Source organism: Euprymna scolopes, chromosome 9 (genome assembly GCF_053919585.1).
Source record: "Euprymna scolopes isolate OS-2025 chromosome 9, ASM5391958v1, whole genome shotgun sequence".
Classification (NCBI taxonomy): Eukaryota; Metazoa; Mollusca; class Cephalopoda; order Sepiida; family Sepiolidae; genus Euprymna; species Euprymna scolopes.
In genome coordinates this window covers 123,593,818-123,606,145 of record NC_136490.1, presented here as the reverse complement: position 1 = coordinate 123,606,145, position 12,328 = coordinate 123,593,818, and the positions used below count along the sequence as shown (strand labels likewise).

The 12,328-nt window shown below is 36.6% G+C and overlaps 1 protein-coding gene across 1 annotated transcript in view; it reads right to left on the bottom strand.

The window, feature by feature from the left end:
- The window catches only part of LOC145285008 (uncharacterized), a 343,910-nt gene extending 331,822 nt beyond the window's left edge, over positions 1-12,088 (bottom strand). The window contains exon 1 of the mRNA XM_080134094.1: positions 12,036-12,088. The gene's annotated coding sequence lies outside the window, so the exon portion shown is untranslated. The remainder of the gene's footprint in view (positions 1-12,035) is intronic.
- Between the last annotated feature and the right edge of the window lie 240 nt (positions 12,089-12,328).

Below are 12,328 nucleotides of genomic sequence, written 5' to 3'. Positions count from 1 at the left end.
GGAGACTAAACCAGACCTTTTATTTTTAAGTGAAACTGGCATTGGACAGGCTATTTCCCTTGATGAGTTTGCAATTACAGGATACTCTAACTTAACTTCTAAATCTGACCCCCAAGATCGCCATGGGCATGGAATATGTGCCTATATTAAAGATAGCTTTCCATGTGGGAGGGACATCTCCAGGGAAGATCCTAACTTACCTTATATGTGCTTCCGGGTTGCTTTAGCTCACACTACTGCATTTATATTTACTCTCTATCGCCCCCACAACAGCGGAGTTACTATCTTTCAAAGCATATCTGAGAAAATTGACCAAGTCCTTTCTACTTATCCTTCAGCTAACATTCATGTATGTGGAGACTTCAATGTTCACAACGTCGAATGGTTGACCCACTCAAACAAGACCGATGATGAGGGGAGGTTCTGTCATGATTTCTCCATTGCCTATGACCTCACTCAGATTGTTCAAGAACCTACCCGTGTACCCGATAATGACGGCCAGTATGCGAGCCTACTAGACCTTTTTCTCACAACTTGCCCTGAACTATGTTCAGTTTCTGTTCTGTCGCCTCTTGGATCTTCCGACCACTCTGTTGTATCAATTAAGATAAAAATGAAATGTAATAAGTCCCCAGACGTACCTCTTCATCGTACAGTATATCGATACACTAAGGCTGACTGGGATAGCTTCCGTACATTTATATCTGATCTACCTCTGCATTCCATGTTTAAAAAGGATGTGTCCTCTATAGTATTAGACCTAACTGAATGGTTAATTGTAGGTATTGACCATTTCATACCCTCTAAAAAGTTTCAGCAAAAACCTAACAGCCAGCCATGGTTCTCTCCAGAATGTGCTGCTGCCATTGCGCACAGAAATCACTTTTTCCACTGCTTCAAACGTAATAGATGTATGGAAACTAAAGCCGTTTTCAGGACTGCCAGCAACCATTGTAAGAAAGTAATAAGGAACGCAAGAGAGTTGTATGCTCAATCTGTTAAGTCCAAAGTAGCTGAGCAGCGGCTTGGTTCCCACCAGTTTTGGCAAATAGCAAACAGAATCCTGAACAGAAGCGTGTGCTCCATCCCAACTATTATCAATGGATCTGAGGTAATCTCGTCAGCATCAGACAAAGCCAAACTCTTTGTCAAGAACTTTGCAGCTAATTCTACCCTTTGCGACCAAGACCGCCAACCCCCAATATTTCCTCTTGTATCAGAAAACACGCTATGTGATATACGTATATCTGTACGTGATGTTGCCAAGCTAATCAAAAACCTTGATTCCAGTAAAGCAACTGGCCCTGATGGTATTCCAATTATAGTACTCAAAAAACTTCAACCTGAACTAGCGCCCATACTTACAAAACTGTTTAAACGTTGTCTTAAGGAGAATAGTTTCCCATCTCCCTGGAAAATCTCATCAGTATGCCCTGTATTTAAGAATTCAGGTGATCGCTCATCCCCCTCTCAGTACAGGCCAATAAGTCTCCTGTGCGTCATGAGTAAGTTGCTAGAATCTGTATTAAATACAGAAGTAATCAAACATCTCAACAAAAATAACCTTCTTAGTGACACTCAATATGGTTTCCGTTCTGCTAGATCTACAGCAGATGTCCTTACAGTTATATCGCATAGGATTAGCAAATCTCTCGACGGTGGCAATCTTTCTAGGGCAATTGCTCTTGACATATCTAAAGCCTTTGATAGGGTATGGCATAAAGGTTTACTTCATAAGATCGCTAGCTATGGTATAGCTGGAAAAGTCTTCTCAATTATTAAATCATTTCTTTCTGATAGATTCATAAGAGTAGTAGTTGAGGGGCAAAAATCAGAAGCTCACAATATTAATGCCGGTGTCCCTCAGGGATCCATCCTGGGCCCAACTCTTTTCCTGATCTACATTAATGATCTTCCAAATCATATCCTTACATCATTTGTAGACATTTATGCTGACGACACTACCATTTATGGTACCACATCTAAGACAGTAAGCGAGCAAGTTCTCTCCAATTCTCTCTCCTCTGATCTTGAGCACGTAGTACAATGGGGAAAGGAGTGGCTGGTTACTTTTAATGCATCTAAAACCAAGCTTCTCTCTTTACATCATCAACATTCTAATCCACATTTGTCATCAATTGAAATGAATGGCTCTCGTCTTCAGGAGGCCTCAAGTTTTGACAAGCTTCTGGGCTTGACCATTACTCCTGATCTTAAATGGAACACGTATATCAAATCTGTTGCCAAGGCCGCTGGAAAAATGGTGGGATCTTTCTATCGATCCAGTAGATATCTCACTGCTGATGCTATTCTCTATCTATATAAGAGCCAGGTACGTCCAAGGATGGAATACTGTTGCCACATCTGGGCAGGAGCTGCTAGAAAGAACTTGTCCTGCCTTGATAGAGTTCAAAATAGACTTCGTAGCCTCGTAGGAGATGTCCTTTTCTCCTCCTTGCAACCTCTATCTCACAGAAGAGATGTTGCGAGTTTGTCTCTGATGTATCGTTATTTTCATGGAAAGTGTTCAACTGAGCTTCAATCTATGGTCCCCCCTCGCCAAACTTTCACAAGAAACACTCGTCTAGCTGTAAACACTATCAATAATTTCCCCCACTCTTTATCTGTGCCTAAACCTAAACGTAGATTCCATGAACAAAGCTTCTTTCTTAGAACTGCACGCCTGTGGAATTGTCTTCCGTTTTCCTGCTTTCCGGCTGACTACAATATGGTTTTGTTCAAGTCTAAAGTAAATAAGTTCTTGATGAGCCGTTCCATATAAGTTATTAAATTTACCAAATTTTCATTACTAATGATTACTATATTGACCAACTTCTACTGTACACTCTTTAACCCTTATCCTTGAGTGGCCTCTGGGCCTTGATAATGTGGTGATGCCTTTGTAAAAAAAAAAAAAAAAAAAAAAAATATATATATATATATACATGTGTGTGTGTGTGTGTGTACTAGCGGACTCATGTCCCGGCCTTGCTAGGGAAATTAGACGACGAACTCTGTGATTTCCAAACCCATTCTAAAACTATATTATTAGTACCACCCATAATGATGATGATGATAGTACAAAATAACAGTAATATATATCTCGATGCCTCCATTCAATGATTCCCTGTGTAAGAATAGCTGTATGTGTAATTGTTGTACGAGAATTGCGCAATCCACGAGCATCCTTCTCCTGAATCGGCACTGCTTGTGTCCAGTAGCAAGAAGGAGTTAAATGTGACCGGAGATAAGCGGACACCGCAAAAAACACCTGGCATTTCCAAATGGTCACCAATTTTACTACTGACAAGCCACAAGTTTGCTTAACTTTGGTGATCTAACGCTATCATATATATATATATATATATATATATATATATATATATATATATATAGTAATTTATAAAATATGTATAGCGATTAAGCTACACTGAATATTCTGCGTTTCATCCACTGTAGAATTCGTCAGGCTTATTTCGTATATTAAATTTGTGTGAGTAAATGAAGTATATATATATATATATATATAACCCTGCACTAGTTTATATTGTAACTGTGTGTTAAGCAAAGAGGCATAAAGTATTATGTTTTAAATATTTGGTATGATTCAATCAAGGATTGAGCTCTGATCTCTCAGTTTAGTAGCGAACACTAAACACTAAAATAGGGTCGGTTTGCGTAGGTAATATCATTAAAAAAAAGCATATTTACCCACAGGGGCTGAAAATTAACAAAGAAAAGAACATACGTATAAGGTTTGAACTTGTGCACCTGAAAGACGAAACCACTTAACGTGGATGCGGTATTAAGTTGTTTGACTAATAAGCCACACCCCTACGGAAAGCTTATTTGACCTCTGACCTTTTTGAAGTGCGTATTATCGGACGCGAGAATCCTTATGATAAACTTGAAAAGCTGAATTTTTACAAATAACTCATCTTCCAACCTCTGTAAGGAGTCTTTGTTTACGTTTTTACTATTACTATTTACTATTTACGCCGATTAGTGAATATAGTGCACTTGTTATATAGTTAACACTGCAATTAATTTCTCACCGTATATTGTGTATCACACTGCTTTTTGTCTTCACAGTCCAGTTTGCGGTCACCATAATAACCGTTTTATCGTATTATTACATACGTAAATGCGAGTGTCAACAGGAAGGCAGCCTGATACATTGTACACGGTATAATCATGTTGGCATCATTAGATCACCAAAGTTACACGATATAAAGTCTGGCTGTAACGTTGTCATTACATTTTAATACGAATCCGACGTCGTATATGAAAGTCTCGCGAAGAAACAAAGGGAAAAATTCAACTTGAGATATTTTTTCAGTTGAAAAAAAAAAAAAAAAAAAAAAAAAAAGGGCATTTATTGCCGATTGTTTCCACAACAAACCATCTAACACGTATTTTCCAAGCCAAGGGCAATATGGTCGCATTCCTGCTTTTCTCGTCGGGTTCAATTAAAAAATTTTTATTCTGCAGCTATAATCAGCTGTTATGCCTGTAATTCCTTTCACTGTATACTGTCGTCCGATAGTCTTATTAAAAGTTCGGAGGATAAACGAGTCTTGCATCTTGTTTAAAAGTTCTTGTCGTGCCACCGCGTGATTAAAAGCTCTCATCGTGCCGCCGCGTGATTAAACGCTCTCATCGTGCCGCCGCGTGATTAAACGCTCCCATCGTGCCGCTGCGTGATTAAAAGCTCTCATCGTGCCGCCACATGGTTAAAATTTTCTGTTGTGCAGACATGTGCTTGAAAGTCTTTGTCCGCCACGTGCACCTCTTTCTTTGTTTTCCTTTCTCTTCCTCTGATCTGGCTGTGACATCACGTTCGTTCCTCGGCATGGTCATTTGCATACATGTCAGTGGCTTCGTTACATGACCAGTAATAGATCAGCGACCATTTGGGACAACTAGCTGCTGTGTGTATTAGGTATGTGGGTATGGACTGAATAGCTTTGTTTTGCACAGCTCCACGTCACTCTTTGCCCAGGTGTAGTTCCTTTTTAGCCATTCTCTGATATTCCAATGGGTTACCATATAGTAAGTAGATGGGTTTCCTCAGCAATGGTGAAGAGAACCCATATAGGAGAAGGAAACTGATGAAAATACAAACCGAATAGAAAGCGTCTATTAGTCTTCTAAGTCAATCTTCTAGCGATGGTGGCACAATTCAATTCAATTTTGCAATATAATAAAACTAGAATGCTTCAGAATGAGTGGCAAAACTTTGCACAGGAAAGGATGAGTAGCCCAGCAGCTGTCACAAGTCATCTTGAATTGATGTGTGGTCACATTCATTATTTCACTTAGAAAGCGCCTCCTCTTTCGGTTCAATCAAAATCAGTGGTAAAATAATTTCTTGTAGTATCTGCATAGAATTCCTAATAATGCATACGTGAATGATAGTTTCTCAGGTTTGTTATAATGTCCATCGAAGAAACTGTAGGCCAAAATGAGAACAGCGTGTTATTATCGGTATTCAGGAAAGAAAAAGCTTTCACAGGGCAGATCCATAGACCCTGCACCATTCGAGTAGCCAGTCTGTGAACTCTTTCCGCATGCTAGATATCACGTATTCGATATAGAAGATATATCTGGACTCCATAATCTTACAGGTGTCTGACAAGGGAGAAATATTTCAATACAACAAAACATCTTCTAATTTATCATAAGTCAGCATGGAAGTAGTAAGGAGGCTCATGTCAGTGCAACATTAGGAAAATAAGATAGTGCAATGCGGATAACGTTAACATGACCGTCAGCAAATAAAACACTGAATTTAAGTTACTATTTTATCAGATTATTGTGTTCTTTGCTTTTGTTAACAAATAATTTGGCGGTCATTATGAAACAACATGCAATGTTATACTTGTTGTATGACTTTGTAATCTCTGTTTAATGGAAGCAAAATCTGCTGGCATGTTCTCTTATATGTAATTTTACTCAACACAAAAAATACAGTAAAAAGATAATGATAAATTATAAAGTAAACAAAATATCTTTGATCGCGTTTGAAACTAAGTTTGGATCAACAAACGGCAAGAAACATAGGAAATACCGAAATAAATAAAAAATTAAGCCCCGAGAATATTGGAAATTTTATCTTTAAGCAACGTTTATTCCTTGCTATAATATTCATAGCGAATTGAAAGAGTTTTATGGTCTTTTTCAGCATTTAAAAATACGAGTGTGATTCCAACATGGTATCAAGTTATATACGAAAATCATCGTGTATAAAGTGGATGCTTTGACGGCCCTCCTGTATGCAAGAGAAACATGGACACTATGTGGTGTTTTATCGTAAAGAGCAAATAGTAAACATAACAGCAGGTAGCAGCAGTAAACGCAGGAACTGTTAGTAACGAAATGTTGAAGAAAAAATAAACTCAGCCCTTTTAAAAAGGAAAAGGAACGTGTGCAAAATCACGTGCCGTAGAAACTTTTACTTTAACGGAAATATAACACTCTATAAACACAAACTAAAACTTCTTGAGGGCTTTCACCAACGCTGCCTGAGATAGAGACATCATAACTTCATATTAAATGGTAGTCTTATGTCTTAGAATCAGAAGTATTAGAAAAAGCAGAGCTATCAAGCATTCGATCAATGGTCATGAGAAGTTGTCTCCGATGAGTTAGTCACATTGTGTGTGTGTGTGTGTGTGTGTGTGTGTGTGTGTGTGTGTGTGTGTGTGTGTGTGTGTGTGTGTGACAGTTGTCTTCCAAGGCAATTATTTTATGGTAAAATATGGGAACGAAAGAGAAGTGCATCAAGACCGAAAAAAGATTTCAGGACACAATAAAATATTATTTAAAACAAGCCGGACTATCTGTGAACCAATTGGGAAAATGGCTTTAAATAGAAGTAAATGGTGGAACCGATTCACGAAAGCATAGAATACTTTGTGAATAGCCGCTTGGTTCGCAAAGGCGGACAGGGTCCAACAAAGTCACTACACTAACGGCAACATATGCGAAAAAGTGTGCCTATCTCTTACTGGCTTCAAAGGTCGTTTGCATAAATGTGCAAAACCTATCTTGCACCCCAATGATATCGCTGCAAACAAAACTGATCAGGTATGCCAAAATCTGTCGCAGCTTGGTTGGGGTGAAGAGTCATCTACGAACACATAATTTAAGAGGAGAGTAAGGGAGGGAGTGGAGAGGATATAAAATAAAAGAGGTTGTCGTATCTGAAACCGAGAGAACAGCCATTATGTGTTCGTGTGTGTATATATGTATGCATATATATATATATATATATATATATATATATATATATATATATGCGTTCGTATTTGTATATATATGCGTTCGTATTTGTGTGTGTATATATATATATATGTGTGTGTGTGTGTTCGTGAGTATATATGCATATATATATGCGTTTTTGTGCATATGTACATATATGTGCGTTTAGATGCTTATATATATATGTCTATATGTGTGTATATATAAGTTTGTGTGTATGTGTATTATGAGTTTGTGTGTATGTACATAGATAAGTTTGTGTGTATGTGTATAGATAAGTGTGTGTATATATTTATATATGTTTTTGTGCATATAGCTATATGTTTGTGTGCGTATAGCTATATGTTTGTGTGCGTATAGCTATATGTTTGTGTGCGTATAGCTATATGTTTGTGTGCGTATAGCTATATGTTTGTGTCCGTATAGCTATATGTTTGTGTCCGTATAGCTATATGTTTGTGTCCGTATAGCTATATGTTTGTGTCCGTATATCTATATATATTTTTGTGTGCTTGTCATTCTAATCTATACACACACACATACACACATAAAAATTCAAGAATGCTTACATATAGAAAAACAATATTTATTAAATTGTTTGAAACTTTCTTTTGTTTTTCCTTGTTTTCCATAAAATTATCAGGATAGAATAATTGTGTTTATAGTCAGACATTTTGACAAATTCAAATTGACTTATAAAGTGAAATAAAAGTAGTTTAACAATGGATCACTTGTGATCAATGAACAGGCGAATTGTAATCTGTCTGGAGTAAACAAACAATATCGATCCAAACATTGAAAAGATCCAGACAATCCATCTCACCAGAGAAACTGGAATAATTTACTTGTAGCAATAAAAAAAAAACAAAAAACAAAAAAACAAAAAGGGATCATTAAGTAGGCAAGACAGTTTTTTTCTGGACATACACTGTGAAGGTCAAAGGTTGTGAAAAAGACAAAAATAAATAAAAGAACAAAAGCTAAAAGAATCTAGCAGATAAGATTTATGAAGACTAGTTTCTAGAATGCCTTTACAACTGTGTAAGGGGTTTCGTCCGTCTGTCCACAGACTTCAGTTTGAAACTAGACACGTTTATTTTAGATGCGTCCGAGTAACAATATAAAAGACCGTCTGTCAGTCACACTTAAGATTCAAGTAGAGTTTTCACAACGACAAATACGTACTGAATGGATGTATGCCCTGTGCCAATTACTACGTGTATACCAGTCCGGATGTACAATTCCGCCCAATTTTAATGTTTTTCTCTCTCCCAGTGTGGGATGATGTGAGACAAGGGCCGAAAGTGGGATTTTAAAAGCCAGTGCTCTATCGTAAGACCACTCTGGCCTGCAAAAAATGCCTCTCTATCTATTTCTTTCCCTTGAGTCATTCATGAATTCATTGTTGCTCATTATTTGATATTGCCCAGTAAGTAATTAAAATGGACCTCTTAGATGTGCACAAGATCTTTCTGATTTTCTTTCTTGTGACGTTGAGCATGTGATGCAATGCAGAAAAGGGTGGTTGGTTAATTTTAATGCATCCAAAACCAAGCTTCTGTCTTCTCACTACCAATGCTCTGATTCATACTTGGCCCCAATTAAAATAAATGGCTCGCATTTTTAAGAAGTATATTGCTTTGGCAAGCTTCAAGGACCCACATTCACTCCTGATCTGAAATGGATGACATCAAATCCATTGCCAAAATCACCAGAAAAAAATGGTTGGATCATTCCATCACTCCAGAAAGTATCTCGCTTCTAACTCGATGCTCTACCTATGTAAAAGCCAAATGCATCCTAAAATCGGATACTATTGCCACATCTGGAGAGGGGCTGTTCAGAACACCTTTTCTTACCTTACAGAGCAAAAAACTGACTTCGAAATCTTGTGGAGGATGACCTCTTCTTCTCCATATTACCTCTTTCTCAAAGAAGAGACTTAGCAAATCTATCTGTACTCTCTCATGATTTTTATGACAGATGCTCGACTGAGCTTCAATTTATCCCTCCCATCTAAAACATTGGTGGCAAACACTCGCCTAGCTACAGCAATTGCCAACAATTACCCTTACTTCCTATTTGTACCTAAAACTAATTCTACGAGCAAACCTTTTCCCCTAGAATTACTCCTCTTTGGAATTCAATGCCACGGGACTGCTTCCCAGCTAAAGATAACACTGTCGTTTTCAAGTCCAACGTAACCCCTTATCCTCGAATGGTCTTTGAGCCTTGATAATTGGTGACGTTCTTGTAAAAATAAAAAGGACTAGAGATATACCTCACTCAACAATGAACAAGCTATCTCAACAATGGCCTATACTCTGTTTTGGTGCCGAGGGAAAATACGATTCCTCATATGAACCCGTTTTATAGCTGCATCAAGGAGATCTTATTTAGGTTTCAAATACTGTTTGTTCACTATTTGGTCAGAGTTTTTTTGTAGGATGGAATATCCTTATATCAGTTTGTCATGACAAACTCTTACACAGAGTAACCAGACACACTCGAGAATAGTATCAAGTAGGTAATCTAATTAAACCACTGACATGTATGAAAATGACCAAACAGTGGCACGAGCATGATGTTACAGTAAGAGGAAAAAGAACAAAAACAAACGGAGATAAGCACATAGGGGAGAGAGAGAGACTTAAGCACGTGTCGACACGACAGAGTGTTTTTAACCATGTGGTGGCACGATAGGAACTTTTAAATAAGATGCAAGTCTCATTTTATTCAAACTTTAACGAGATTTTCACACAACCATATACAGCAGAACACATTACAGACATAACAACTGGTTATAGCTGCAGACTGAGACTGAAGGGAAAAGAAGGAATGCGGACATATTGTAGCTCGCTTGAAAAATATGTGTTAAGTGGCTTGGGGTGGAAACGACCGGTAATAAATGCCTTTCCTTTCAACTAAAAAAAATTTTGCGTTGCATTTCTTTCCTTTGTTTCTTTGTGACTAGGTCGGGTTTTCACAGTCAAATGTTAAAATGATTAAAAAGTAACCTGGTAAGTTCTGCTAAGAATCCATCGCTTTATTTCACGTTTTGGACTGTACAAAACATTCTTAGTAATGAAGTAATACGGACGTTTAAACATTCATTGTTCTTTAAAAATATTTATAATTATTAAGAGAACCTTATAAAATATTGGAAATGAGAAATATATTTGATCAAAAATATGTTTTGATGAAGCTGATATTTTTCTATATAGTGAAAAAATTAGTTTTTTTGGACAGAAAAACCAATAAAACGGAGTGCCTATTTTTAATATTTTATGAAAATTTTGATGAGTATTTTTAGCATTTTATGAAAATACCGTTCATTTTAAATATAAAACAAATTAATAAATACTAATAAATACTGGGGAAGTAATATTGTGCTACATAGTTCAATAAAAATAACAAAATAGCATTGTAAGAGAATCTGTAATTCACTCAGTTCAACACCTCTTTTCTTACTCTGTTTCTTTCTTTTATTTAATATTTCACGGACACTTTTTTTCAGTGAAGAACCGTTGCACATCAAAATTAGTAAAAGTACCTTTCTCAAACCATTACAACAATAATCATATATTATCATTAGGATATTCGAAAACGAGGTTACATCAAAGTGTGGTCAATTGGATATTCTTGTCCAGAGTTACCAGATTAGCCTTTTTAAAGACAAATTTCGTGAATTTGGCCTTTCTTGAAGCAGTTTGGTCTTCAAACATTGTATTTGTCTTTTTTTTTTTTAGCATAACGTCGAACTAAAGAAAGAACAAGCAGAATCTTATGTAGATAAAAGAAAATATTTATAGATAGCTGAAAATTTTATTAACGTTGCTTATATGGAATTTAGGAGTGGGAGCAACAGTTTCTTGGGCGATCGCGGTATACCTAGTTATAAATGTACTACATATTAAGGACTAGGTAAATGGTGATTAAGTCAGCTAGTATAAAGTTTGATATATGCATATTGGGTACATATGTTAAGATGAGTCAAATCTGCAAAACAGAATGGTTCCCACGGTTGAACCAAGAATAGGTGACGTGTGAAGTTAAAAAAAAAATGAGAAGCCAGATTAATTAGAAAAAAAAAACATAAAAAAAACAAACAAAAAAAAACAAAAAAAAACAAAAAAAAAACAGAATCAATGGCGTCATATTTTTGGAGCTGAGACAAGAACATTCAGTTTTGAAACGTTTACAAAGTTTCATATATACTTTTATTTCTTAAATTCGCTTTAAATATTATTTTAAATCCATATACATATATATAGTGAGACAGATTGCTGAAAGAATCTTTCACATACTAGGTATCGCTACGTGAAAGATTCTTATGGAATATTGAGATAACCTCCCCCACTAATAGTATTATAGAACAGAAGACGGATTGATTTGCCGTCAAACAGGTGAACCAAAACATAAAAATCCTGAAAATAATAAAACAATAAACCAAAATGTCGGAACACTTTTGTTAACAACAAAGATAATTTCTACATGGCTGGCTGTAGATACTCTTTCGAAAACGGAATGCATGTAAGTGGTTGCTGTTAGATGAGAGTTGTTGGGCCAGTTGTAGTAATTGTGAATCTGCTATGAGCTGGGAGGTGGCGACTCTAATGAAGAACAACCAGCAGCAGACATTGTCTACGTCTGTCTCTTGTAAGTGGTGAAAGATGAAAAGGATGCGGGGGGGATTCTGCTGTACTTCAACAAGAGCTCAACATTCTATATTACATTCGAGACAAGTAAGTAAGGCCGTTTTTATTACTTACCTTGTACATAATATGGGTATTTGTAAATGTACCAATGGGCAAAAAAAGATACTGCAAAGAAACAAGTTGAAAGATAGGTAATATACAAGCTGAGATAGACAATAGATACATAATGAATAATGTGTGTGCGTGTGTGCGTACGCGCATGTGTGTGTGTGTGCGTACGCGCATGTGTGTGTGTGTGCGCGCACGTGTGTGATTTATTGTATAGATGGACAGAATTGGATACTGAGCAGAAAGAGATAAGAAACAAATCTATGTAATAATAGAAATATATCTATATAATTAGAAAA